General features: G+C 42.5%; 1 pseudogene; it reads right to left on the bottom strand.

Annotated features, from left to right (window-relative positions):
- Positions 1-1,943: 1,943 nt before the first annotated feature.
- On the bottom strand, positions 1,944-26,613 carry LOC139043184 (dehydrogenase/reductase SDR family member 6-like; annotated as a pseudogene).
- Positions 26,614-27,981: the final 1,368 nt, after the last annotated feature.

The raw sequence follows: 27,981 nt of genomic DNA, 5'->3' as shown, positions 1-27,981 counted from the left end.
ACTATTCTAAACTAGCTGAGTTTTATGCCACTAATAAACTTTTGAACATAATCAAGTGTGTCAGTCATAAAGTGGTGGTGTCAATTTACAAATAGAATTGTTTTAAAAGATGGTGTATATTTAGTTGGTCAACATACACAGGTAATTCCACGAACTGGAGCATGCTAAATGTGTTTTTAAAATTTATGTGAATACTAATAATTATCTATTGAACTACAAAAAAATATTCTATACTAACTTCAGACATCTAAATCTGTGTAAAACTAAAGGAGTTAAAAATATTACTGTTTTTTCCCCACAGAATTTTTCATTTTCTAAAGAATTCAAGGTGAAGTGATCCTTGTGGTAGAGGTTTAACAGTCTTTTAACTTAAACATGGATAATAAAGACTCAAATTTGTGTTCTTAGTTTTAGACTCATCTAAAGCCTGAGACAATGGAAGAGGCAAGAAGGAAAGACATCATAATAGAAGAACAGAATTTTTTTTTTTTAAGGAAGAGTAGCCCTATGCTAAGATCTACTGCCAATCGTCCTCTTTTTTTTTTTTTTTTTGCTGAGGAAGACTGGCCCTGAGCTAACATCCATGCCCATCTTCTTCTACTTTATATGTGGGATGCCTGCCATAGCATGGCTTGACAAGCGGTGCATAGGTCCACACCTGGGATCCAAACCAGTGAACCCCTAGCCACCAAAGTGCAGACTGCAAACTTAACTGCTGCGCCACCAGACTGGCCCCAAGTTCAATATATGAAAACGGATCATATAAAGCAGATAAATCAGTTTATCAAGAAACAACCCCAATTCCCTCAAGTTTTTTTAAAAAGGCAAGTTCTCTGTTTTATATATGGACTCCTCTGGTCTCCTCTAAAAGGCCAATGGTCCTTTTGTTGCACATTTCAAGCCAGAACATTTCTAAATATTTGGTAACTTAAGTTCTGGCTAAACAAGGACAATTTAGCTTATCAGCAGTTCCTCAAAATCAAGTGAGCTCTTCTGAAGATATAGATTCAGAGAAATCACAAAAGCCAATGTATGCTCCATTAATCAAATGCCTAGCAATTTCCCCAGCTATTAACAGCTGTTGTAATAGTTCTGACAAGTAGTAACTGCTCTGTCACTAAAACATTTCAACCCTTCTATCTGCCACATTCATCAACCACCTCATGTGCACCAAATCACTGTAAAGAGGAGCTAAGTGGCCAGTGACACACCTCTCTCCTGCCTGCTCCCTTTTCCTTCTTTCTGCTCACACGTTAGTTTCCAGGGCATGTAACATTTCAAGACATAACATAGGGGGATATTCTTGTGCTCTATTCCTTATAAATGTAGTTTCTGCCTTCACAGTTGTAAGCCATTTAAAAATATACAATAGCCATTAAGGAAGAAACTGGGGGGCTGGCCCGGTGGCACAGTGGTTAAGTTCGCACATTCCGCTTCTCAGCGGCCCGGGATTCGCTGGTTTGAATCCTGGGTGTGGACATGGTACCGCTTGGCATGCCATGCTGTGGCAGGTGTCCCACATATATAAAGTAGAGGAAGATGGGCACGGATGTTAGCTCAGGGCCAGGCTTCCTCAGCAAAAAACAGAAGGACTGGCAGTAGTTAGCTCAGGGCTAATCTTCCTCAAAAAAAAAAAAAGGAAGAAACTGGTTACTAAATAGATGCAAAGTGGAAAGAGACAGAATTAGGAATTTCCATATATGATGACAAACAGTAAAAATTCATAGGAAAAGAGTCAGTGGGATTCTTCTAAATAAGTTTCCAGTAAAACTAAGAACACCAGATGCCAATTCTGTGTCTCCTGGACACAATTATATCTGGTTAACTCTCTCCCCATTTCACCTGAAGCTCTCATGATTTTGGAGGTTCGTTTGATTTACACTTAATCAAGGCTTCCCCAACTGTAATTTTTGAAAGTAACTGTTTCTCATAAAATTGAGTGATTTAATTTTTTTCCATCCTCCATTTTATTTGCTACAAGATTTGGTGACATATAAACTTGAATGAGGAAGAGTTAGTGGCTCAGATCAAAGTGGTCTTTCTTTGAGCAAATTAAATCAGAACTTATCCCTACCTCGTAAATGCAGCAACTTAACGATCATATGCTGTAACTCTGTAAAATGACATTACTTGATGAGCAAAAATAGCGGGCCAATGTGATTGAGAATAATGACCTCCCTGGGAAGAATAGCGCTTACTTCATCAGAAGCCAGGTACACGCAGAGCAGGGCTATTTCTTCTGCGGTTGCAAATCTTCCCGTCCTCTGTCTCTTCAGGAAGTCGCTCCGTGCCTGTGACCAGACACCACACCAGACATCAGTGGTGTGAGCTAAAGTATGAACTCACTGGCAGCTCCTTCAGGAGGCAAACCAAGAGAGATCTACAGAGGCCACTGGCCTGCTGCCTCGATTATTCACGCATGATACATGAGAGTATCATTAATATTATTAACTGTGGGCCACGCAGGACTATGGTGACTCCTACGCTGCTCAAACTATTTGTGTTATACTAAAACCTACAGACACTGTGACAGATCAGGAAGTTAATCTTAAAGTAGAGGGTTTTTAAATTTTTCTGAAAATGTGGTGAAATATACATAATATAAAATTTATCATCTTAACCATTTTTAAGTGTACAGTTCAGTAGCATGAAGTGCATTCACACTGTTGTGCAACCAATCTCCAGAAGTCTCTTCATCTTGCAAAGCTGAAACTCTATGCCTACTAAACACTAACTCCCCAGGCCCCTCCCCCAGGCCCGGCTACTACCCTTCTACTTTCTGTCTCTATGCATTTGTCTACTCTGCGTAAGGAAGAGGGCATTTTTTTTAACTAAAAGATTTAAACACATTTAAAATAGGAGACATACCTCTTCAGGGTTTGGTCTGGCTTGTATTCTTTCTTGCAGAGATGGGGTATCAACGGTTCCTAAATCAAAGGGTGACATTCAGCTTGGTTACTTACTTAGACTGAAAAAGAAATTGGCAACTCAACTTTAAACTTCCTTTCCGTAGGATACAGGTACCAGAGAAATCCTGTCCATAACTTGGAACAGCAATTTCACCTCTTCTGCCTGCCCTTTTATTTCATAGGCTTATAACTTCTTTAACAGCATTTCCATGATTTTTAAAAGCACAGACTACAATTCACTATGACACTAGGCAGGGACTCTGAGTGAAACACCAGCATTTTAGTCGCATTACACTGACATGATACTTTATGGACTGTATGCAGTTTTACAGGTATTATCTCAGTAATCCTCACAACAACCCTGAGGGCTAGGTAATATCACACAATTCTTTACCAGTACAAGGACCCACATTGTCTCAATGATCTCAAAACCATTCTTTGCTGTCACGTTCACTCTGAATCCTCAGGGACAGCTCCATGCTTGTCACAGTCCTTGGTTCTAAATTTTCCTCATTATCTTGCCAGTTTTCATTGGCTTCAAATTCCTATTTTAACATTGTTTCATGTTTTTCATTGAAAAATATAATTTACAATATTTTACTTAAAAAAAGAAAAATAAGAATGACACTAAAATTTTTACAACCCCACTTAGTTCACCTTCCTACAGAGCAAGTTCCCCAGACTTTTTTTGTTAACGTATGTAACCTGTAAATTCTCAGGAAGCCTCTTTCTGACTGACAGTACTCCAGGAGGCCACACGGTCTTCCTACGGTCACGGAAAATGATCTGCAGTCATCCTTCAGGTCCATCTTTAGAGCGGGCTCCTCACAGCACTGCAGATTTGAGGTCTGCTCAGAAATAATTCCTTAAATTTATGACCATTTGCCATTTCTCTGGAGAGGCTGGGAAGCTTCAAAATTTGCACTTTCTGACACTTTTCTGTCTAAGAACCCTTTCTTTAGCTTCTTTCTCCTCTCACATTTTACTCGGAGGGGCGGCACTCTCCCCACTCTGGGATGAAATTGCCTTCGCTACATTGCCTGGTTCATTAGAAACATTTTATACCTTCCATGTCACTGCAGCCAATAGTGCTGATAAAATTTCTGAAACCACATAACAAAGACCCCCTTGTATCCAGTTTCAGACAACATTTTTTTTTTTAAAGATTTTATTTTTTTCCTTATTCCTCCCCAAAGCCCCCCGGTACATAGTTGTATATTCTTCGTTGTGGGTCCTTCTAGTTGTGGTATGTGGGACGCTGCCTCAGCGTGGTCTGATGAGCAGTGCCATGTCCGTGCCCAGGATTCGAACCAACGAAACACTGGGCCGCCTGCAGCGGAGCTCGCGAACTTAACCACTCGGCCACGGGGCCAGCCCCTCAGACAACATTTTGCTTACTTCTCTCATCAACAGCCTCCTTAAAGTCCAAAATTTCACCAGCAGTGTGCTCAAGATGCCTTGAGCTTCTCTAACACTCTCCTCAAAATCCTTACAGCTTCTACAGCTTCCTCCCACTGAGGAAAATGAGCGTCACATCTTACATGTGGCCAGTATGAATGGCCATTAAATGAGAGCTGTGGATCAAGCCTATGCCTTCTGCTTCATTCCACTGTCACCTGACTCTGCTGTGTCCATGGCACAGGCTGACACACCATGCTACTGTCTACCCAAGTCGTGCTGACCAGCTGTGACTCTACAGCCATCAGCACCATCCCACACACACTCATTCCCCATCATGTTTCCTTCTGGGACTGGCTCAGTGAGTCACAGCTAGTTCCTTGTCCCAGAGAATTTGATAACATATTTTCCAATCTTCTGAAAAGGCTAGCTGCTAAAACAATCACATTTTCCAAATCATTTTGCCATTTATTCCACCGGGTAAATGGTACCAAGAACAGCTAGGCTCAGGTATCACCAGTTTGTATGTTAAAACCAAGTGAAACTGTCTCTTCTGTATCCTCCTGTTTCTTAGTGTTACCGATGTTTACCTTTTTAGTCCAAGAAAAATTATACACAACACCTCCATAAGGGGAATGCTGTAGCTTGAAAGTGACAAGAAATTTTCACATATTGAGGTATATGGGGTAGCTATTTTGGTTTAAAACTGATTTGGCTTGAACTAAAGACACCTGACTTATAGCCTATCAAACATCTGCCTTAACCATTAAAGAGGGCATTATGCATTATCTCAAAGTAAAAGAAGGCACTCTTTGAAGATAAGGATGCACACTTCCCCTCCTGTGCCCACCAGTATCAGAACTCTTTAAAGATAAGTTCCCCTTCCTGACATCAGGGTCATGTTGACCTGCTTGCTAATTTGCAACTGAGTATCTCTCTGAAACTTTGATGAATATGTATCCTGGGTGTGTTTTATGGATGTTCTGTGTTCTAAAAAGGTATAAAACTGTACTGAAAACCATGCCTCTCTGGAACGCTTTCTTCCTTTGTAGAGACTGCCTGATTCAAGTAAAACGCACCTTATCTTTCTTATCTATAAAATGGTTATTGGTTATTCTGTGTCAACAAAAGGTATATAGTCGTCTTCCCTCTTTAATAAATCAGTGGTTTTCAACCTGAGGGGAGACCAGGCTGGATTACATCAGAATCTCCTGTGGGGCTGTCCAGCCTATTCCCCGTCAACTCCCCCCCAGATCCTAGCATACCCTCCAGGTCGTGAAAGGTCCCACAGGGAACTGCAATGCTTCCCCTCCTCAATCCCCACACCAGCTGTGAACTACTGAGAAAAACCTGGATCCTGGATGTTCATTTCATTTCTTTCCAGAGAGGAAGTTAGTAATTCTTCTTAGGTAGCCTATATTCATTTTGGTCAGTGGAACCAGGTGAAAGGGCATATCTAATTAATAGACACACCTACAGATATTAAGAAAATGAGAAGTCATTCCTAAGAAATAGGTTATTGAATGCTTTAGTTTGGACATATTGAATGTCCTTGCTACTAATAAGTTCTGCTTTTCTCCTTTCTTTTATGAGCGGTCAGCACATTTGGGTGAAGAGCCAAACAGTAAATATTCTTGGTGTTAAGAACCATTTGTTTTCAACTCTGCTGTTGTAGGATGAAAGCAGTCATTGCCAATACAAGAAGCAAACTGGGTGTGGATGTGTTCCAATAAAACTATATTTACAAAATAGGCGGTGGGCTGGATTTGGCCTGCAGGCCATAGTTTGCTGACTCACTTTGTATAGCATCAAGGAAGGTATTAATCCCTCCTTTTTATCCCTGGGCCAACCCAGGTGATTTCCACGGCAGAGCCCCTGTGTTCTGGGAGGCTCCTCTTACTTTCTTCCGCTGTCCTGTGAGCATGGGCTACTTTTCATCTTCCCCCCGACACAGTCATCCCTGGTCTGCTTCCAAAACAGTAAGCCCTGGTGACTCATGTCTCTTAACCCAGTGGTTTAGAATTGCCGCCACGTGCATGAGCAGCATGTAAACTGTTTGCCTCAGTGGCTTATTCCTGATGACTTAGGATCTCTCTCCCAACTGACTGTTAGACTGTTACCTTAACAGGATGGGACTCTTTCCCTTTTGAACTTGTCCCAATGACAGGCCACAGTAACAGGTAGTAAACAAGCTTATGGAGATCTCTCTCACAGTGGCAAGTGGGATGTCACAAAGGACAATTTCATAGCCCTGTGGAGCCTAACTCACCTGGACACACACAGTTGCACCTGATCCCCTGCTGGATGAAGTCTGCAGCCACGGACTTTGTGAGGCCAATCACGGCTGCCTTGGTTGTGCTGTAGACACATCTGTTCACAACTCCTGAGGATGAAGAGAAGGTTCGACAAGTGAAGGAATGAAAAACACAGTCTCCTCTAGAAAGGGAACACAAATTAGTGTCCCCAGTAACCAGTGTCATGCTTCCTCTCACCCCACTGTTTTTTAAAAATTGATATCAGGTTTTCTCCCTTAATAGGGTGAGTTTCTGAATTTAGGAAAATAGTATCATTATCGGCACAACTCAACTGAGACTCAGGTGTTGAGATGCTGCACTTAAATGACAAGTGGTTTTAGTTTTTCATCATCAGCTGGGAGAAACCTTAGGCAGATTCCAAAAGAAAATTTGGAGTGACATCGGCATCATGGTGGAGTGAGCTGTTCCCTTTGTCTCTCCCTCTTCGAACTACAACTAAATGGTCATTCATTGATCAGCAGAAGATACCCACACAGCACCTCAGGATGCCTGAGAGACCTGCGCAGCTATACATTTGAAGGGGGATGGACTACCCCTGGAGAGGTGGTGGAGATAGGTGAGTACTCTTCTGGTCCCCCAGCAGACCTGTACACGCATGCAGCTGCTCTCCCAGCTGGAGGCCCATAGTACTGCTGCAGCCCCAAGGGTGGGAGCGTGCCTCGGCGTGACCACAGGAACAGGTGATGGCAGCCCTGAGCCCCCACACGATCGCTTTCTCGTCTGGTGGGAGAGCCCAGAGCCACTGCAGTCCCAGGGAATGGCTAGGCTCAGACCCAGTGGGGAGGCCCTGCCCACAAAGCACTAATGGCTGGTGTGACCTAGGAGCAGATGGCAGTGGAGCTGTGCACCCAGGCAAACAAATTCCCAGCTGCCTTGAATGCCCATAGTACCACTGCAGCCCCAAGGGGTGGACTGCAACTCAGTGGGACTGTGGGAGCAGGCAGCAGCCCTGAGCTCCTGCATAATCGCTTTCTTGTCTGGTGGGAGAGCCCACAGGGCCTCTGCAGTCCCAACAAGTGGCCCAGGCTCGGACAAGCAGGGCTGACAGGGATCACGGTGGGCTCAGATTACACAGGTGCTGCCCCCTCTCCAGTGGTGGCAGGTGGAATGTATGACCAGATACTATCAGTATGCAAATGCACAAATCCACCCCATTGAATGGTATGAAGTATATTAATACTCCTGACCAGAAGGAAAAAGACAAATACTCAGAAAGCAATCCTGAAGGCACAGAAGTCTACAATCTAAATGACAGAGAATTCAAAATGGCCATCATAAAAAACTCAATAAGTTATGAGAACTCAGAAAGACCGTTCAATGAAATCAGGAACAAAATTAATGAACGGAGAGAATTCTTCACAAAAGAGATTGAAACTATAAAGAAAAAAACGATCAGAAATGTTGGAGATGAAAACACAATAAATGAGATAAAGAAAAATTTGGAGACCTTGAATGACAGAGCTGATATTACGGAGGATAAAATTAGCAATTTAGTGAACAGAAATACAGGTATTCCAGAGGGAGAAGAGAAGGAGAATGGAGCACAAAACTTGTTCAAAGAAATAATAGCTGAAAACTTCCCAACCCTGGGGAAAGAGCTGGAATTAGAAGTAAAAGAAGCTAAGAGAACTCCTAATTGCATCAATGTAAAAAGACTTTCTCCAAGGCATGGATTAGTAAAACTGGCAAAACTTAATGGCACGGAAAAAATACTAAGGACAGTAAAGCAGAAGAAAATCACCTACAAAGGAAACCCCACCAGGCTTTAATTGGATTTCTCAGCAGAAACCTTACAGGCTAGGAGAGACTGGAATGATATATTAAAAATTCTGAAAGACAAAAACTCTAAGCCAAGAATACTCTATCCAGCAAACATATCCTTCAGATATCATGGAGAAATAAAATCTTTCCCAGATAAACAAAAGCTCAGGGAGTTCATTGCCACAAGGCCCCCTACAAGATTTGATCAAGAAGGCCTTCATACCTGAAAAGAAGAAGAAAGGGTTTACACAGCCTTCAGCAAGGAGATAAACAGGCAGACAAAATCAGAAAACTGCAACTCTTTATCAGAACAGATTAGCATAACATTAAAGATGAAGGGAAGGAAAATATCAAGAATAAATATAGTCTCATCATTTTAACCACAAACTCACAATACAAAATGGAACAAGTTGTGACAACAATAATGCAGAAGGCGAAGGGGAAAGGGATGGAAACTGCTTAGTCAAAAGAGATAAGAGTCTATCAGAAATGGACTATCTCATCTATGAGATCTTGTACACAAAGTGCAGGTTAACCACTAAAAAAATCACAACTGAGACACAAATGATAAATAAGCAGAAAACTGAGAAAACCATCATAGAGAGCCACCAAACTGAATCATCCGTCTGAAATACACGGGATAAGAAAAAGGGAAATACAGAACAACTGGGAAACAAGTGATAAAATGGCAGCATTAAGCCCTCATATATCAGTAATCACTCTAAATGCAAATGGATTAAATTCCCCAATCAAAAGACATAGAATAGCTGGATGAATTAGAAAACAAGACCCAACAATATGCTGCCTCCAGGAAACACGTCTCAGTTCTAAAGACAAACAAGCTTAGAGTAAAAGGATGGAAGACAATACTCCAAACCAATGGCAAACAAAAGAAAGCAGGTGTTGCCATATTTACAGCAGACAAAGTAGACTTCAAGATAAAAAAGACAATGAGATGGGGCCAGCCTGGTAATGTAGTGGTTAAGTTCACATGCTCTGATTTGGAGGCCTAGGGTTCATGGGTTCAGATCTTGGGCGTGGACCTACACATTGCCCATCAAGCCATGATATGGTGGCATCCCATATACAAAAGAGGAAGACTGGCATGGACATTAGCTCAGGGCCAATCTTCCTCACCCAAAAAAAAAAAAAGGCAATGGGAGACAAAGAAGGGCAGTATATAACAACAAAAGGGACACTCCACCAAAAGGATTTAACACATATGTGTATGTAACCCAGGAGCACCAAAGTACATAAAGCACCTATTAACTGACCTAAAAGGAGACATTAACAGCAACACAGTAATAGCAGGTGATGTTAACACCCCACTTTCATCAATGGATAGACCATCCAGAGAGAAGCTCAACAAGGAAATAGTGGAACTAAATGAATTACAGACCAGACAGACTTAATAGATATATATAGAACACTCCACCCAAAAGCCAGCAGAATACACATTCTTCTCAGGTGCACGTGGAACATTCTCAAAGAAGGACCACATGTTGGGAAATAAGGCAAGCCTCAATAAATTTAAGAAGATCGAAATCATATCAAGCATCTTTTCCAACCATAATACTATAAAACTAGAAATCAACTACAAGAAAAAAGCTGGGAAAGAGATAAACATGCAGAGACTAAACAACAACCTACTGAGCAACCAATGGATCATTGAAGAAATTAAAGGAGAAATCAAAAAACAACTGGAGACAAATAAAAATGAAAATACACGATACCAACTCACATGGAATGCAGCAAAAGTGGTCCTGAGAGGGAAATTCATGGCAATATAGGCCCACCTTAACCAATAAGAAAAATCTCAAATAAGCAATCAAATTACGCCTAACAGAATTAGAAAAAGAAGAACAAAAAAGGCCCAAAGTCAGCAAAAGGAGGGAAATAATAAAAATTAGAGCAGAAATAAATGAATTGAAACCAAAAAAACAGTAGACAGGATCAATGAAACTAAGACCTAGTTCTTTGAGAAGAAAAACAAAATTGACAAACCCTTGGCCAGACTCACTAATTTAAAAAAAAGAGAGAAGGCTCAAATAAAATTAGAAGTGAAAGAGGAGAAATTACAATGGATACCACAGAAATACAAAGAATTATAAGAGAATACTATGAAAAACCATATGCCAACAAATTGGACAATCTGGAAGAAATGGATAAATTCTTAGACTCATACAACCTCCCAAACTGAACCAAGAAGAAACAGAGAATCTGAATATACCAATCACAAGTAAAGAGATTGAAACAGTAATCAAAAGTCTTCCAAAAAATAAAAGTCCAGGACCAGATGGCTTCTCTGGAGAATTCTACCAAACACTCAAAGAAGATTTAATACCTATCCTTCTCAAACTATTCCAAAAAATTGAAGATGATGAAATACTTCCTAACACATTTTATGAGGCCAATATCACCCTGATCCCAAAGCCAGACAAAGACAACACAAAGAAGGAAAATTACAGGCCAATATTGCTGATGAACATAGACGAAGAATCCTCAACAAAACATTGGTAAACCAAATACAGCATCACATTAAAAGGATAATACAACATGATCAAGTGGGATTTATTCCAGGGATGCAGGGATGGTTCAACACCTGCAAATCAATCAATATGATACAAAATGAGGAATAAAAACCACATGATCATCTCAAGAGATGCAGAGAAAGCATTTAACTAGAGCCAACATCCATTTATGATAAAAACTCTCAATAAAATGGGTAGTGAAGGAAAGTACCTCAACATAATAAAGGCCATATATGACAAACCCACAGCCAACATCATACTCAATGGGGAAAAACTGAAAGACATTCCTCTGAGAACAGGAACGAGACAATGGTGCCCACTCTCACCACTCTTATTCCACGTAGTCCTGGAGGTTTTGGCCAGAGCAATTAGGCAAGAGAAAGAAAGAAAAGGAATCCAAATTGGCAAGGAAGAAGTCAAACTCTTGCTGTTTTCAGATGATATGATTTTATATATATAAAACCCTAAAGAATCCATAGGAAAACTATTAGAAACAAGCAACAACTACAGCAAAGTTGCAGGGTACAAAGTCAGCTTACAAAAGTCAGTTGCATTTCTATACTCTAATAACAAACTAACAGAAAGAGAACTTAAGAATACAATCCCATATACAATCCCAACAAAAAGAATAAAATATCTAGGAATAAATTTAACCAAGGAGGTGAAAGACTTACACAATGAAAACTTTAAGACGTTAAATGAAAGAAATTGATGATGACATAAAGAAATGGAAAGATATTCCAGGCTCATGGACTGGAAGAATAAACATAGTTAAAACTTGCATACTACCTAAAGCAACCTACAGATTCAATGCAATCCCAATCAGAATCCCAATGATGTGGAAATAGAACAAAGAATCCTAAAATTTACATGGGGCAACAAAAGGCCCCGAATAGCCAAAACAATCTTGAGAAAAAAGAATGAAGCTGGACACATCACAATCCCTGACTTCAAAATATACTACAAAGCTGTAGTAATCAAAACAACATGGTACTGGTACAAGAACAAGCACACAGATCAATGGAACAGCACTGAAAGCCCAGAAATAAACCCACACATCTACGGACAGTTAATCTTCGACAAAGGAGGCAAGAACATACAATGGAGAACGGAAAGTCTCTTCAATAAATGGTGCTGGGAAAACTGGACAGAAATATGCAAAAGAATGAAGTTAGACCATTATCTTTTGCCACACACAAAAATTAACTCAAAACAGATTAAAGACTTGAAGCTAAGATGTGAAACCATAAAACTCCCAGAAGAAAATATAAGCAGTACACTCTTGGATATCAGTCTTAGCAGTATCTTTTCGAATACCATTTTTACTTGGACAAGGGAAACAAAAGAAAAAAATAAACAAATGGGACTTCATTGGACTAAAGAGCTTCTGCAAGGCAAAGGAAACCAGGAACAAAACAAAAAGACAACCCACCAACTGAGAGAAAATATTTGCAAATCATAAATCCAACAAGGTGTTAATTTCCAAAATAGACAAAGAACTCATACATCTCAACAACAAACAAGCTGATCCAAAAATGGGCAGAGGACACGAACAGACATTTTTCCAAAGAAGATATATAGATGGCCAACAGGCACATGAAAAGATGTTCAACATCACTAATTATTAGGGAAATGCAAATCAAAAATACAATGAGATATCACCTTTTACCTGTTAAAATGGCTATAATTACCAAGAGAAAAACCAAAAAATGTTGCAGAGGATGTGGAGAAAAGGGAAGCCTCATCCACTGCTGGTGGGAATGCAAACTGGTGTAGCCACCATGGAAAACAGTATGGAGATTCCTCAGAAAGTTAAAAATAGAAATAACCATACCACCCACCTATTCCACTACTGAGTATTTATCCAAAGATCATGAAAACATGAATGTGTAAAGATATATGCACCCCTATGTTCACTGCAGCATTATTCACAATAGCCAAGATGTGGAAGCAACCCAAGAGTCCACCGACTGATGAATGGATAAAGATGTGGTATATATACAACGGAATACTACTCAGCCATAAAAAAGACAAAATTGTCCCATTCACCACAACATGGATGGACCTGGAGGGTAATATGCTAAGCAAAATAGGCCAGATAGAGAAAGACAAACACCATATGATTTCACTCATATGTGGAAGAAAAACTAACACATGGACAAAGAAAACAGTTTAGTGGTTACCAGGGGGAAGGGGGTTAGGGTGTGGGCACAAGGGGTGAAGAGGCACCATTTATAAGGTGCACAGAGTTCATTGACCTCCCCACCTTCCAAGGATACTGGGCCTGGGCCCTACACAAAGGAATGTGTCTGGGCTCAGGGCCACTTCGGCCCTGACTCTAAGGCACAAGTTACAAAGAATGAGTCCTGTGTCATGTTCCTTGTCTGGGCTGGCCACCCTGACGGGCACCTGACAGGACTTTAGAAACATCCTATCCATGGGAACGAAAAAGATAGAAGCACCCCATCTGTGGGAACAAGAAGAAATAACTCAAAATATCCAAATGTCTAAAACCCTGAGTCAGAACCCAGAGAAACCTTAGGGTAAAAGGGAGTCACAGGCATAGAACAATTGGGAGTCTCACTGAGGAAAGGACACCTTGCCTCAGACCCGGACAATCGGCACTCCCACCCGCCGTACAAACTATTGGGACTTCCCCAGCTGATTGTGGTGTGGATGTTGTAAGTACCGATTTGTTGTTCTCCCTTATGCCCACTCCTTGTTCTGTTTCCCTTTATCCAAAACCTTTGATTGCTGAAACAACCAAATAGCCTTGGCGGTGCCTGTCATTCCTTGCCCTTTGCGGCTGCGGGCAACATATGGTGACTGAAAAATAATAATGCACAACTGAAACTTCACAGTGTTATAAACTATTATGACCTCAATAAAATAAAAAAGATAAAAAAAGAAAACTGGCGCAGTGGTTAAGTTTGCACGTTCTGCTTTGGCAGCCTGGGGTTCGCCGGTTTGGATCCCGGGTGCGGACACAGCACCGCTTATCAAGCCATGCTGTGGCAGGTGTCCCACATATAAAGTAGAGGAAGATGGACATGGATGTTAGCTCAGGGCCAGCTTTCCTCAGCAAAAAGAGGAGGATTGGCGGCAGATGTTAGCTGAGGGCTAATCTTCCTCAAAAAAAAAAAAAAGAAAGAAAAGAAAAGAAAATTAGGGTAAAGCAAAGCAAAACAAAAGACCAAGAAGCTTAGGCATTTCTTTGCATTTCTCTCTCATGCAGGCTTAATGTGTGTATCCTCGCAAAGAGAAGGAATGTTCTCTCAGCAGTGGCTATTTCTTTTTTTGTTTTTTTTTTGTAACAGAGCTTTGTATGAAGTGCTGTGACAATACGGGAAGTAACTCTGCCTGTGGGCTTGGGGGGGTGCTTCACAAAGACAGTTGATCTGGGCCCTAAACGAGAAGTCAAGTTGAAGGGCCAGGATTGCAGTGCAAGATGGAGATAAGGGCACAGTCTGGCACACATGGATTTTCAAGTTTAAAATGAAATAGCTGGGGCCAGCCTGGTGGCTCAGTGGTTAAGTGCGCGTGTTCCGCTTTAGTGGAACTATCACATGGTGGAAGACGTGTGTTTGCCTGAGCCTCTCCCCACTCCCCGTTTTGGACTGTGAACTCTCTGGGGGCAGGGGCACACAGTAGGTGTTCAATACATTTTTGATTAATCAAATGAATAAATGTTTCCTTCTCCCACTTTGATCTCCACTGCCATATCCATTAGAAGAACTAAACGGGAGAGCACAAAAAACAAACTTTCATTTAATGTCACTGGATCACATGTAAGGTGAAAGGACTGGTAGACAAGGAACTTAATACTAATTTTAAAAGAGCAGTTTTGAAGTTATGGGTAAGTTTTATCATATCTGCTATGCTTGTTTCCAAAACCCTTAGCTTGTGAAGATTATGAGTATGTTCATCACAACCCCCAGAGGAAAACAGACTTACCTTTGATGCTGGAAGCCACAGAGGACATGTTGATAATATTGCCAGATTTGTGAGCATCTGCCAAAATAAAACAAATAATAAAAAAAAATGCCACTCTGCAGGCTAAAAATACTACCTCTTTAAAAGATCTGCATTTACTCTGGGTTTGCAGAACCATCTTATTAGCTGTTAACATGAAGTACTATTAAGCAGTCTTAACAACCTCCTCATCACTGCTGGGAACTGATGGCAGAGTACACTCTCACTGGCAAGAACATCTCCCAGGGGGATTACCACCTTCCCTGTCACAAGAGTATCAGCAAGACCGAGGATGAACTCTAAGCCAGTGCAAATGAATGTTCATATTTACTGTGTTCCTGATGTTAGAAAACTCTTACTCCAGTGAACACATTATTTGATGAATACCTACAGTGGCTGGGTATTGTGTAGGTCCAGGAGATTCAAAGATAAGTGACACAGTCCCTGCCTATGGAGAGCTGCCAGTCTGACTGGGTGGCTGACATAATCAGCATCCAGAGACAGCATGGGCCTTCACAGAGAACAGGTGGTGGGTGGTAGGAAGGGGCCAATCCACTGTTGGACACTCAGAGGAGGGCTCCTAGGAGGAAATATATGGGTCGATTTTTGAAAACTAGAGTATTAGTGTAACCGTGGGCCCTCCAGGACCAGTTCAACTGACCCCGTCTTACCAACAGAGTAATAAGAGTGGGTTTTCAGGAACTGAGAGTCCCCCCTTGTCCAGTTCAGGCCAGGTAAGACCACCATTCCATCAAGTGGGCCTGCGCAAATGCCTGTTAAGTAATCTTTTTGACATCAAAGGGCTGAAAACTCCACCCTCAGATCATGCCAACATCACCATTCTGTGAATATGCGTCCTATGAAGAGCCATGGAGCTGACTGCACTTGCACAGATCATCACTCACCTCATTTCTCACCTCCAAGTATCCGTCTCCACCCTTCAGACCACCCTGCCCTTCATCCCATAAATTTTGCCCCAAGTCCTTGATCAGGGAGACAGATCTGAGAGAATACGCCTCCTGTCTCTTTGCAGATCAAGCTAGCAATAAAGCTTTTTTCTTTCCCCAAATCTGATGCTGTAATTAATTGTTTTTTTTCTACGTGCATTGGGTAGGAGAACCCCATTTTTGTGGAGTAACAGTCAGAAAAACAAAAGAGAAGCGTGTTTTAAGGAATGAGAACCATAGGTATAAAGGTTCTATTATGGAACTGGGGGGAAGGGATGGGTCTGGCTGGAAGGCAGGCCCTGGGAGGAAAGAGGCCTTAGAGGCCAACAGGGACTAAATTTAGGAATTTGGGATTTCCCCTGAAGATAAGGCAGGCCTTAGTGCAGAGGAGGAGCGGTATGTCTAGATCCGGGGATTACAGGTTCCTCTGGCAGCCTATGCTGGAGACGACTGGAAGCTGCAGTAGTGGTTCGGGAAAGGAGTGGTAAAAGCAGACACAGCAGGCAGAGCTCAGTCCATGGCCACATGCACTGATGGCAGCCTCCTGTCAAGGGCAGTGTTTCCTAAAAATACGTCCTGCAGGATTTCCCCACTCAATTGTGAACTTTGAGAGAGGAGGGTCTGGGGCTGTGTTGTCCTCCTAGACAAGGGGCACAGTAGGCGGTCAATACGTTTTGATGAATTAAGATCTCCTGAGGTGCTAGTTTAAAGTGCAGATTACTGGGCCCTGCCCCAGACCTAAAAGAATATATAATGAAACAGGCTGCTATGACTTAAAAAATGTTTTGTTTTCAATGAACTTACACTTTATTAATTATAACATATACGTATGTTTTCAAGATAATATTATGTACATGCAAGGGCATGGGTACTCATAAACGTTTTGGAGGAAGAAGCAAGAGGTTGAGAGAATGGGCCTAATGGGCACTAACTTTTCATGGAAGTCAGAGGCTGGGAGGATGACTATAGAGAACAAGGGGAGATGGTGGCCACGAGAGAGTGGGGAAGAGTTCAAATAACTGCCAGGAGGAAAAGGGAGAATATCAACTAGAGAACAGAGGAAGGAAAACCAGGATATACTCTATCATGAAAATCAAGTGAAGTTTCTAAAAGAGCAGAGTCTTGAGAGGCAGTGTAAAGGGTCTAGAGAAAAAAGTCACTTCCGTTGGGGTGAGTTTCTCCAGTAGCTTTCAGACAGAGGCAGGAATGGAGACGGTGAATGATCGAATGGATCAGGGATGAGGCTGCCAAGATTATACATCTCTTTATGGTCATCTTCCTACTTTCCGTTTTGATACTTAGCTACCAATCATACTAAAAGCAGAGAGTCTGAAACCAGCCTATGGCATGGTGCTGGAGACAGCGAAGGACACCGGGAGAGGCTGAGGTGACCCACCAAGTCAAGGAAGATGGAGGGGAGAATATATTTAACTCAACTTGTGTGTCTATAAAATAAAGAGAATCATAATGAAATGGGGTCCTCATAAAAAACACTAGGAAAATTAGTAGAGTAGAATGGTGTTGAAAACTAAGCCTTAAAATTATTCTTTCTTATCCATTTTAGCAAATAACCCATTTTACTTTATTGTTCCAGTTTTATTGAAATATAATTAACATACATAATCCATTTTTAATACATACAGCCCAACTTAATATATAAAAATGGGCTATTAAGTGAGTTCAGTCTCCAATCTTCTGAAATGCAATAATCTCTCAGGCAAACTAGAATTTCACGCCTAGAGATGCTACTGCTGCCCCAACACTGGTACCATACATTCGGCTGGGCCTGTCTGCTGATTCTCCAGCCCAAAGTCCTTGCCTCCCTCCATGCTGCCTTCCTACCCCCAGCTCAGAACCTGCTGTCCCGTGTGATGCTCCCTCTGCCTGCCAAGCAGCAGCCCTCTGTGGCCCATAAAGTGGAGTGTCTGTACATAGTAAGGCCACATAGGACTGATCTTCCAGAAGCTCAGGCAGGGCTACAAAGGTCTCTAAAGATCTCCTCTAGCTGTATCTAGTCAGTCCCACTCTGACTCAGCTCTTCTGTCCCCATCAACCAGAACTCAGCTCCTAAACTTGGCAGACCTTGGCTCCTTGGGTCTTCAGTGATTCTATGCCTGACCCCAACCTGGACTGATAACCTAGATTCACTTACTCATTCAACCAACATTTGCTAAGCACTTCCGTGTGCTAGGGACTCTTCTACAATACAGCAAAGGAGGAAAAATCCCCAAACATCCAAGCCCTCCCCAGATCCTTGCCGTAATGGATCTTCTTTTCTAGTGGACCTTGGATTCTGCACTGACCTCTTACAGAATCTTCAATTTGTCCTCTGCCTTTTGACCGATCTTTCAGTCTTGGAATGTCTATCCATGAACAGAAATTTCCTACAAGTGTTCCTATATTTTGACCACCTGACCTTGCAGATCTGCTTGGACTCCAAATCCTGGCTTCCTCTGGAAAGTTCTAACTGGGTATATGTGTGTCATGGTTAACGAACACAAGAGGATCCTAGACAATTACTGCTGGAAGGGATTGTGTAATCTATCACCCTCATTTTAAACAGAAGAAACATGGGGCTGGCCCTGCGGTTGAGTGGTTAAGTTTGCGTACTCCGCTTCGGTGGCCCAGGCTTTTGCTGGTTTGAATCCTGGGTGTGGACATGGCACTGCTCATCAAGTCACACTGAGGTGGCATCCCACATGCCACAACTAGAAGGACCCACAACTAAAAGTACACAACTATGTACCAGGGGGCTTTGAGGAGAAAAAGTAAAAATAAAATCTTAGAAAAAAAAAAGTAAATAAATAAATAGAAGAAACAGATGCTGAGAGAGCCTAAGTACCATCTCCTAGGGCACCTGGCGAATTAGGGGCAGAGCTCAGGCTGTGCCGAAGGTTTTTTGACACCAGAGTCTGACCTTGGGGTCAGGTTGGTTAGGGTCACCTTAACAAGTGGCACTGACTCCTTTTGATTCCCCATCCCACTGGTTAATATTTTGGGGGATTTTTTTCTTTTCGTTTTTTACAAACGAGTGTCATTGTTTCATATGGATTATTGTTAAGGTGCTTTAAATCACAGGCAAACTCACTAATTTGCAAGTTATTGTTCGATATTTTAAAAGTTAACACTTACAAGTGTAAATTTCAGCTCCACTGTGCCTCACACCTACGTTCCTCACTGATACTCGTGAAGCACTGCAGACACGAACAAGCTCATTTTACAAATGAGTCTCACACGTCTCACCAGCTGTGACGGACGCTCTCCCCTTTTACCACAGCCTCTGCTTCTCCCCAAATCCTGTGTTAAGGACCAGCCTTCAAAAAATGCATCCAAGTTCCAAATAACAGATTTTCATCACCTCCAGATAGGTAAAAAAGGCAATTTATATTTTTAAAAAATTTGCTAGTTCAACAATCTGTGGGCCCACCCAAAGATCCCTTCTAGGCACTAAACAAATAGATTAAAAACAAATTCCTTTGTTACTAAGTCAATTTCTCTAACTTTCCTTTTAGCATTCATCTGCATCCTTCTTGACGTTAGGTTGAATGTTCAGAGCAAAGTATCAGTCCTGCTGCGCCATTAAAAAGCTCTTCTCCTGTCCCGCACAGGGCAGCATTCAGTACTCCAGTCATCTCATCCAGCAGGGATGGATGGAAAGAATGGCTCTTCTGCATTTCACTAGGATTTAATTTACAACCTTGAACTGAGCTGGTTCTGTACACAGTCAACCCGTCCATTGTCTGAGCCCGTGCTGTCTGCTACTGCTGGCTTACAAGCTCATTTGAAGTCAACATTTTTCATATTTACACCTGTCTCCCCTAGAGCACCTGGTGTGGTGCTTTGTATCAAAAGGTACTTAAAGCTTATTTGTATAACAAAATGAAAAACATTGATGAGCTGTGTGAAGGCTGGAGAATTCAAGGGTGGCAGACTCAGGAGGAATACTCTCTCTTCAGCACATGCTGTCTCTCACCTCTCTGGAACTTCAGTGGCTCAGCTAAAGACAGGAGAGTAAGGAGGGTACTCAAGGTACAGAAAAGCAGTGGGGTACATCCATCCTGAGAGCGTGTGCCTAATCTTAGCTCTAACCACTTGCTAGTTATGTGATTTGGGCAAGTTACTTAACCTCCTAGTTTCTTTCTCTGTACAGTGAATGGGACAAAGTAGTACCTACCTCATCGGATTGTTCTGGTCCCACAGGCCTCCTGCTGTCCCTCTCCCTGGAAGCTTCTCCCCAAACACCTGAATGGTTAGCTCCGTTGCTCCATTCAGCCTCTATGAAAATCTCACCTTATCAGTGAGGCCCTCTGGGACCTCTCTAATAACTGAGCTTTTTTTCTCTTCATAGTACTTATAACTACCTCACATGTTATATGTTTATTTGATTACATATTATCCTGTCTCACCTCTCCAAAATGGAAGTTCCCTGACAGAAGGGACTTTGTTTAGTTCTCTGATTTGTCTTCTGCACCTAGAATGGAGCCTGGCATGTAGAAAGTGCTTAATAAATATTCTTTGAATGGATGAACTGGAAGGTCAGACGAATTAATTTATACTAAATGCCTTGGTATTTATGTTCACTACATGTTAGTCATTACGTTAACTACCATTACTCTTCAGCACATGTGAGGATTCTTTCTGGATGCCCAGGATGGAGACCTGGAGACTAACGTGGTGGTCATCCTGGTGGTGGTCACCTTACTTTAGGAAGAAAGGCCTTGATCATCAGGTACATGCTGCGGACGTTAAGATTCATTGAGAAGTCCCAGTCTTTCTCCTCACAGTCCAGGATGGTTCCATGATGAACAAAACTGGAAGAGTAATTAAACAATGGGGAAAAATTATCATTAAAAACGATTTCTATTCCACTTCCTTTTCATTTTTATTTTCATTTATTGACTTAGACCATTGTCCCTTCCCTAACCAAGACTTTTAACAATTCAAACATAGTATCACTTGGTACATTAGGTAAGTAAGTGTCTCAACAACTTAAGGTAAAAAATTTGTTATTTGAAAACAAGATCCTTCTTTTAAAAGAAGGCGGCAAGTGTCTGGAGCCCCCAAACATAAGAAGCTCTATACCAAATGCACAGGAAATATCAACGCCATTACAAACAACTGAGGACACTTGCCCCAGTGGACTCTGATTTCAAGAGCAGCAGTGCCCTCAGGTGGCAAGAACTTATCATTCTCAAGGGAAATCAAAGTTGCAGGGAAAACAAGTATCTCACCATCTCAGGGCAGCAAAGTAATATCGCTACTGTACAGTTCTGACATACTGAGTAAACAAAGCAGAACAAAAGAAAACCCTCAAAATAGCCTTTGCTATTTTCCAAGTCACATTTCCTCAAGGAAGCTTTATAACAATGGGGTCCTAATTGATTTCACTGTCCCCTGGACCAAGATTATGTAATTACTTATAAAATATTGTCAGTTGTGATTCCCATGTACCACTGTACTTCCAGTTCAATCAAATGACAGCAAGAACCACATGCTATATTTCTATATCCCTTACTTTGCTGAAAATTTAATAGATGCTCAAAAAATAATTTTGCTAGTTGATTTTTTCATGGTTCTGAATATATTCTTCTATGAAAGATGAGCAGATTATTTATAAAATAGATAATCATAAATTGTTGCTTTAATTTCCATACATTGTAACACATGATAAACTATGAATAGACAGACTTTTTTCATACTGAAACATGATTAGGAAGAATCATAAAAATACATAAGAAGGCTCTAGGATTTTTCTATCAATGCCACAGTATAAACGTTAACACCACACAAGAAAAGTGGAACATCAGACTCTATCTACTTAGTCCTGCGTAAGCCTCAACTGTCCTCATCTCTACTGTCATGCCTGAAAAGGGAGAGTGAGCACAAGCACTAGCTGCTCCACATGGGGCTGCTCCAGCTCCAGTCTCTCATCCTTCAAGCATGGTTCAGCAAGTTTGGTACTACTCTATCAAGTTCAATTAAGCCATTCTCTTTGTGCTGTATATAAAGCAACAGAGTGAAACTTCTTTTGCTGGGATTAATTGTCCTAATAAGAAATGCTGCGCTTGGGAGGTAGAAAGAACTTGCCAGAATGTTGTGCCAACAAATGGGGAACATTCGCATTTCAATAAACTGAGTACTCAGTTTTTGGCAGATATACTTTGCCTTAAAGACACTCCTGGAAAACAGTTTTTAATTTTATTTTATAAGTCTTAGTGGAACATCAGTGACAAGTCCACTGGTGTGAGCCTGTCCCCAGCCTTAGGTAGATCAACAGCGTTGGATTGGTAGCAGTTGTCTTGAGTATCCTTAAGTGCCTTTAGGCCCCAAGCACATGTCAACTTCTATGGCTGTTTTACTTGCTGAATCTTACTTGTAACAAAAATTCTGTCCAAAATCCAGCTTTATTTCCTAAGGAATATATTAGGGTTCACAAAGAATAATTTGGCCATATTATCAAATTTCTTTTAATAAAAGACATAGAAAACTTTCTGTGAGGAGAATGAAATTAAAAAGTTATGAATTACCCAGCAACATTAAAGAGAATGTCAACTCTCTCAATTTCATTGGCAAACTCATCAATTTGTTTTTTTTTTTGTGACATCCAGGACTCCAGTCTGAATACCTGAAACATAAAACAAGGGAAACTATTTACTTATACCCATAAAAAATGTTTAGTCTTGTAGATGTAGCTGCTTTGAAGTACAAAGATTACAGTATCTGTCCATTTTGCCTTCATAGGATTGTTGACCATTGGTAGGGTCTTAAGAATCTTAAGAATCTCATTAATAAAAATCTTAAAATCCTCCCCATCCTGAACTCCCAATAACACACCTCTCTTTCCCTCCCTTTCTCTTCACTCTCTAAATTGAATACTAAAGGCCTTTTCTGAGAAAAGACTTTACAGTGAAGTATGATCTATATTAGATGCTTCTCAGTGAGCCAGCAGTAATAACAGAGCGCAGGCTTGCTCTTTCCCCAGAGGTGAGTCACTGCCCCAGGAACACTGAATCCTATCTGAGTGAGGGGTAGGGAAGGGCAGGGCAGTGAGACAGGAGACTGTTTCCATTTGTGCACTTTACCTTCATGTCAATTCCATTATTTATTGGAAACAACTTTGTCAGTCAAGGGTATAATCACTTATTTCTGCACTAAATTGCAAGGAGAAGAAATGAGGGGCCAGGAGAAGGGATGAAACACTTGAAAGCTAGACATGAGAGATCCAGCATTGGATCTCAGAGACACACTGTAATAGTTAGTAAAAAACCCCAAACATTCTCTAATAAAAGAAAGTCACTATTTTAATGTTTTTAAAAAAAATATGGTTTATTATTCTTTTATAGATATAGAAAGAAAAGATTATAAACATAGAAAAGGAGAGAAAGGGGAGAAAGTTTTGGGAGGACTTTCTTCCCTTAGTACTTTTTCAGTACAACAGCGTTTTTCTGACTTGGAGTTAAAATTCCCTATTATTAAAATTAAATAATTTTCCAATAATAAATAAACAATCCAATAATTAAAATAGCATAGTCTAATTCCGTTCATGAATTCAATGTGCTAATTTGCATTTGATTATATAACCTGTTCTATTTTGCTGGAAGAATTAACTTTCAAATGAGCTGTCTGTTCTGATTTCTTTCAGAGGAACTCTAGTTGAAGTCCTTTGATGCTGGAGTTGAGTTCAGTGTGGTGCAGTAAGGGGTGATACACAGCGAAATAATTTGCATACTCTCTTAGGGTTTCTGATCATATGTGACTTTAGGGCTGAGCTGTCTCCAATATGGTAGCCACCAGGCACATGTGGCTACTAAGCACTTGAAATGCAGCTAGTCAGAACTGAAATGCGCTGTAAGTGTACAACACACGTGAATTTAAAAGATTTAGTATGAAAAAAGAATGTAAAATATTCCATAAATTTTTTTTATATTGAGTATGTTAAAATGGTATTTTAGATATATTTAGTTAAATAAAATACATTACTAAAATTAATTTTCATCTGTTTCTTTTTACTTTTTAAATGTAGCCACAGGAAATTTAAATCACACACGTGGTTCACATCATTTTCCTACTGGACAGCACTGTGCTGAGTAGGGCACAGAAGTGAAAGTTGTCATTAAAAGTTAACGCAACAACTGTTAAATTTCACATACAACTTTGTAATTAGGTACTGAATCCTTCAACATGCTGGATAAAAAAAATTTTAAGTATACAACTTTTATATATTTAAGTATACAGATTTTTGTCTGTAGGTTCACAGAATATAGATTTGATATCAAAGAATCAGGCTCTAAGAAGAAGGCCGGTGGAGCTGACCAGCCAAGTAATTTTCTTTCAGCAGACGAGTACTGTTTTTTATAATACCTTATGGACTCTGAATCCCAAGTTCAAGCTGCTGAGTTGCTTACCCGGGTACTTTTCCAGTTCTTGAAGTTTGGACTCATTGATATCTGTGGCTATGACTTGGGCACCTTCTCTTGCAAAAGCCTGGAAGACAACACACAAATGAATCCTTTGTTTACTTGGTTAAGCTGCTCTCATGAATAGAAAATCCTTTAGCCTTTTCTCCCTTTATCTTATTTTCATTGTTTTCCTTATTCATGGGTGGAATTTCAAACTATCTAGTCTCGCTTCGCCCTTCCCTTTGTTATTTTTATCATTAATTAGTACAACATGACATACATTGTGCTTGTCATCTGACTTTGTCCCTTTTAGTAACATCAAATACAATAGTGTTTTTAAAAAACTAGGATTCTGTTATTAACACCTCTCAAAATACTACTATTCTGTGATTTGATAGCCTTTATTCCATTTCTGAGGTGACTAAACCCCAAATAATGAAAAAAATGGGTTATTTCAACACTTTTCCTCCTAAGAGTATACTAGTGTTTTCACAAATATCAAACTATATCCTACCGTTACAGTTAAGCTGCATTATTAGCTCAGGTGAGGAATATAATGTGCAAGAAGCTGCTATAAATTACAAGGTAAAGGTAACGGTAACCTGATAGTCTTAGAACTCTGGAGTCCTATGTCTGAACTGACATGATTTCAGAGGGCTATGCACTCCTTTAGGCCCCCTGTAATATATTTATTACAGTGCAGAGAAACTGAGGCAAAGAAATAAGTTCTCAGAGTCAAAAGTTATGAGATGTCACATAATAAATATGTGAGGTAAGCCTTGCTTCATCCGCCTGGGATCAGGAGTAGCAACTTTTATTTTTGTAACTTAAGACAACAGAAGCACAAAAGCCAATAAAAAAAAGTAGAGCAGAATTAAACAGCCATGGGATCTGTCCACGTGATTCAACACCTCCAAAGGCAGGAAGCAAACAGAGATAGTAACTTACTATGGCAGTGGCCCGGCCGATCCCCTGAGCAGCAGCTGTCAGGACGATGACCTTCCCATCAAGTCGACCCATAACGGAACCTGCGGTTTAATCTACAGACACGTGTATTTAATGGCATGCACTGTAGACATGGTCCTATGCAGTAACATCTAGAATGAATGGTTCAATGTACTCCTTTAAGAACCTGAAGATGGCACCTCAGCACAAATATTCCCACCATGAGAATTCTCCAAGAGCGCCCACTCTAGATACCTAGCTTTGTACATCAAAACCATTTGGCACAGCCCACTCAACTGATACTCAGTAAGAGACAGACATTGGACTTGACCCACCTTTCGGTTTTTTGAGAACCCAATGCTGATCCAGAAGGGGTGGAGTCCTCCCCTCCCCATCCTCCCCGCTGTGCCCGCACGCACTGCTATGCCACTGGGCATGTCCTTCCTGCTTTCTGTCCTGTAAACTTCCGTTGGGTTTGCACCATCAATCATTTCTAGTTTGTTTATTTATATTCTTATTTTTGCAGGGGAAGATTCGCCCTAAGCTAACATTGAACCAGGAGGCTGAAGTGGAGTGCACCAAACTTTAACCACTAAGCCATCAGGGCTGGCTCTCATCTGTGGTTTTTCCTTGTCCCTTGGAAAGATTTCACCATCGGCCTCAGAAAGTCACTGAACAAAAGAACCGGAAAATCAAATCATGTCCAATACCCCCATTTTACAGATGAGGAAACTGATGTGGCCTGGTCCAGGTGAGAGAGACAGACGAAACGCAGGCCTCCCCATAACGCTGCCGATCCTCTTCTCAAGCTTAAGCCGGCGGGAGTTAACGCTTTAACAGCCACAGTCAGTCACTTCTGACAGGCAGGACTGAGACACTGTGACCGGGGGAAAGGTGGCATGCATCAGGTCTGACCAGTGCCGACTGCAGGGCGCGCGGAACGGCTAGTGCTGAGGTCGGGGTGGCGAGGAGTCAAACGATGATCAAATGAGGTGGTCTTCAAGGAGCCAGGCTCTCTCCCCCATCCTGCTGTTCTCAACGTGTGCCTCTGACCTCGCGCCAAGTCACAACATGGCTGCTATGTCCCAAGGCACCATATCCGCATCCGCGCCAAAAAACACCAAGGGAAGGAGCAAAAGCCAAAGGTCTTTCTACCCAAGAAGGAAGGCCTGCTCAGAACCCCGGTCCACGTTTCACCCGCCAGCCCTAGCAGCCGCGGGGGCCGGCATGTGGGGGCGCCGTCTTCCCCCCTCAGGATGGGAAAGGCAGGGAAACGAGCTGGGAGGGCGTTGAGCGAACGCACTCAAGCAGCACGCGCGCACACACACCGCGCCCGAGAAGGCGCAGGCGGCTTCTCCGGCCTGGGCCCCTAAGCCCTTTCCTCCCGAGCCCCACTCCGTGCTCCTCAGCCAGGCGCGGCTCCGCCCGCCGGGGGCGCTCACGCGGGCAGGCGTCAGGCAAGCGGGGGCGGGGGGCGTCAGGAAGGCGTGGGCGGACGCGCGGGGGGGGTGTCAGGCAGGCGGGGGCGGGCGCGCCAGGGGGGCGGGGCGGGGGGGCGTCAGGCAGGCGGGGGCGGGCGCGCCCGGGGGGGGGCGGGGCGGGGTGGGGGTGGGGGGGCGTCGGGCAGGCGGGGGCGGGCGCGCCGGGGGGCGTCAGGCAGGCGGGGGCGGGCGCGCCGGGGGAGGCGGGGCGCGGGGCGAAGGCCCGAGGTGTGGCCCGGTCTCGCGCGCTCCTTCCCGCGTCCCAGCCGGCGTCGCACCCGGGTCTCCCACCAGCCGGCCCAGCGGGCCTCGTGTCGCCCGGACCCCTGCCGTCCAGCCCTCGGCCGCCCGGGGCCCGCGGCGTCCACGCGCGGACAGGAGGCGGGCGTTCCAGGGGGTGCCCCGCCGTCCCCGCCCCTGCCCTGGCGCTCGCTCCCTCTGCTCCCAGCGCTGCCCCGAGCTGCCGGCGCCCGACTCCGGGACCAGCTCGCCGCTGCCCGAGGCGCTCCGACCGCGGCCGCCCTCGCCAGCCACCAAGAAGCCCAGCCACTCTGAGGCAACGAAATTTTCACTGGTTTTCCCCCTTCTTACACGAGAGGTTCATACTCACTTTAAACTTGGGGAGAGTTGAGATATTTTCAATATGTACTTTAGGAATGAGAGACTCCAGGAACCTTTACCCACCCCCAGTCCTGAGCGTGCGGATCAAACGCTGTGACTTGAGCCCGTGCGCCCCGCGGCTCTGGGCGCCGGGCTCCGGGCGGCCTCCCCGCCTTTCTGGGCCCGGAGTTTGGAGCCGAAGGTTTACTGTTAGGTCAACTGCACTGCCACGCTAAAACAGAGTTTTTGGGAAAATGAGTTGCAAACATGGCCTGAAATGGTAAATTCCAACATGAAAAGCAAACGTGATGGCTTTCTTACTGTAAACACTGGAATCAAAGTGTTAATTTTTCGTTATCAGAGGCAGAGCATTTTCGGGAATTCTGTCTTCATGAACCCGGAAGAAAAATGTTCACTGAAAAATCCTCTCTTCTTTGGTTATTTTGAAAAACTTAAGATACCAGACTTCCAAATGCACCCTAATCCTGATCTAACTGCTAAGATTTCCTGAAATAAGTAACGTGCAGAGCAAAGCAACACATAAAAATTAAACATTTCCTTTTCCCAGTCCATTTAAAGTTTCATTGAAAAAATACCAGGAAATCTTACTTTAGAGTAGCAGCAGGTGGATGGCGTCCTCCAGGTCACTGCGCGAGCGGCAAACGGAGACCGACCTTCGTGCAGACAAGTCAGGCGCTTAATGATGAATGCTGGGATGTGTAG

The sequence above is a fragment of the Equus asinus genome, unplaced genomic scaffold, assembly GCF_041296235.1.
Source record: "Equus asinus isolate D_3611 breed Donkey unplaced genomic scaffold, EquAss-T2T_v2 contig_193, whole genome shotgun sequence".
Classification (NCBI taxonomy): Eukaryota; Metazoa; Chordata; class Mammalia; order Perissodactyla; family Equidae; genus Equus; species Equus asinus.
This window is presented reverse-complemented; position numbering and strand designations above follow the sequence as displayed.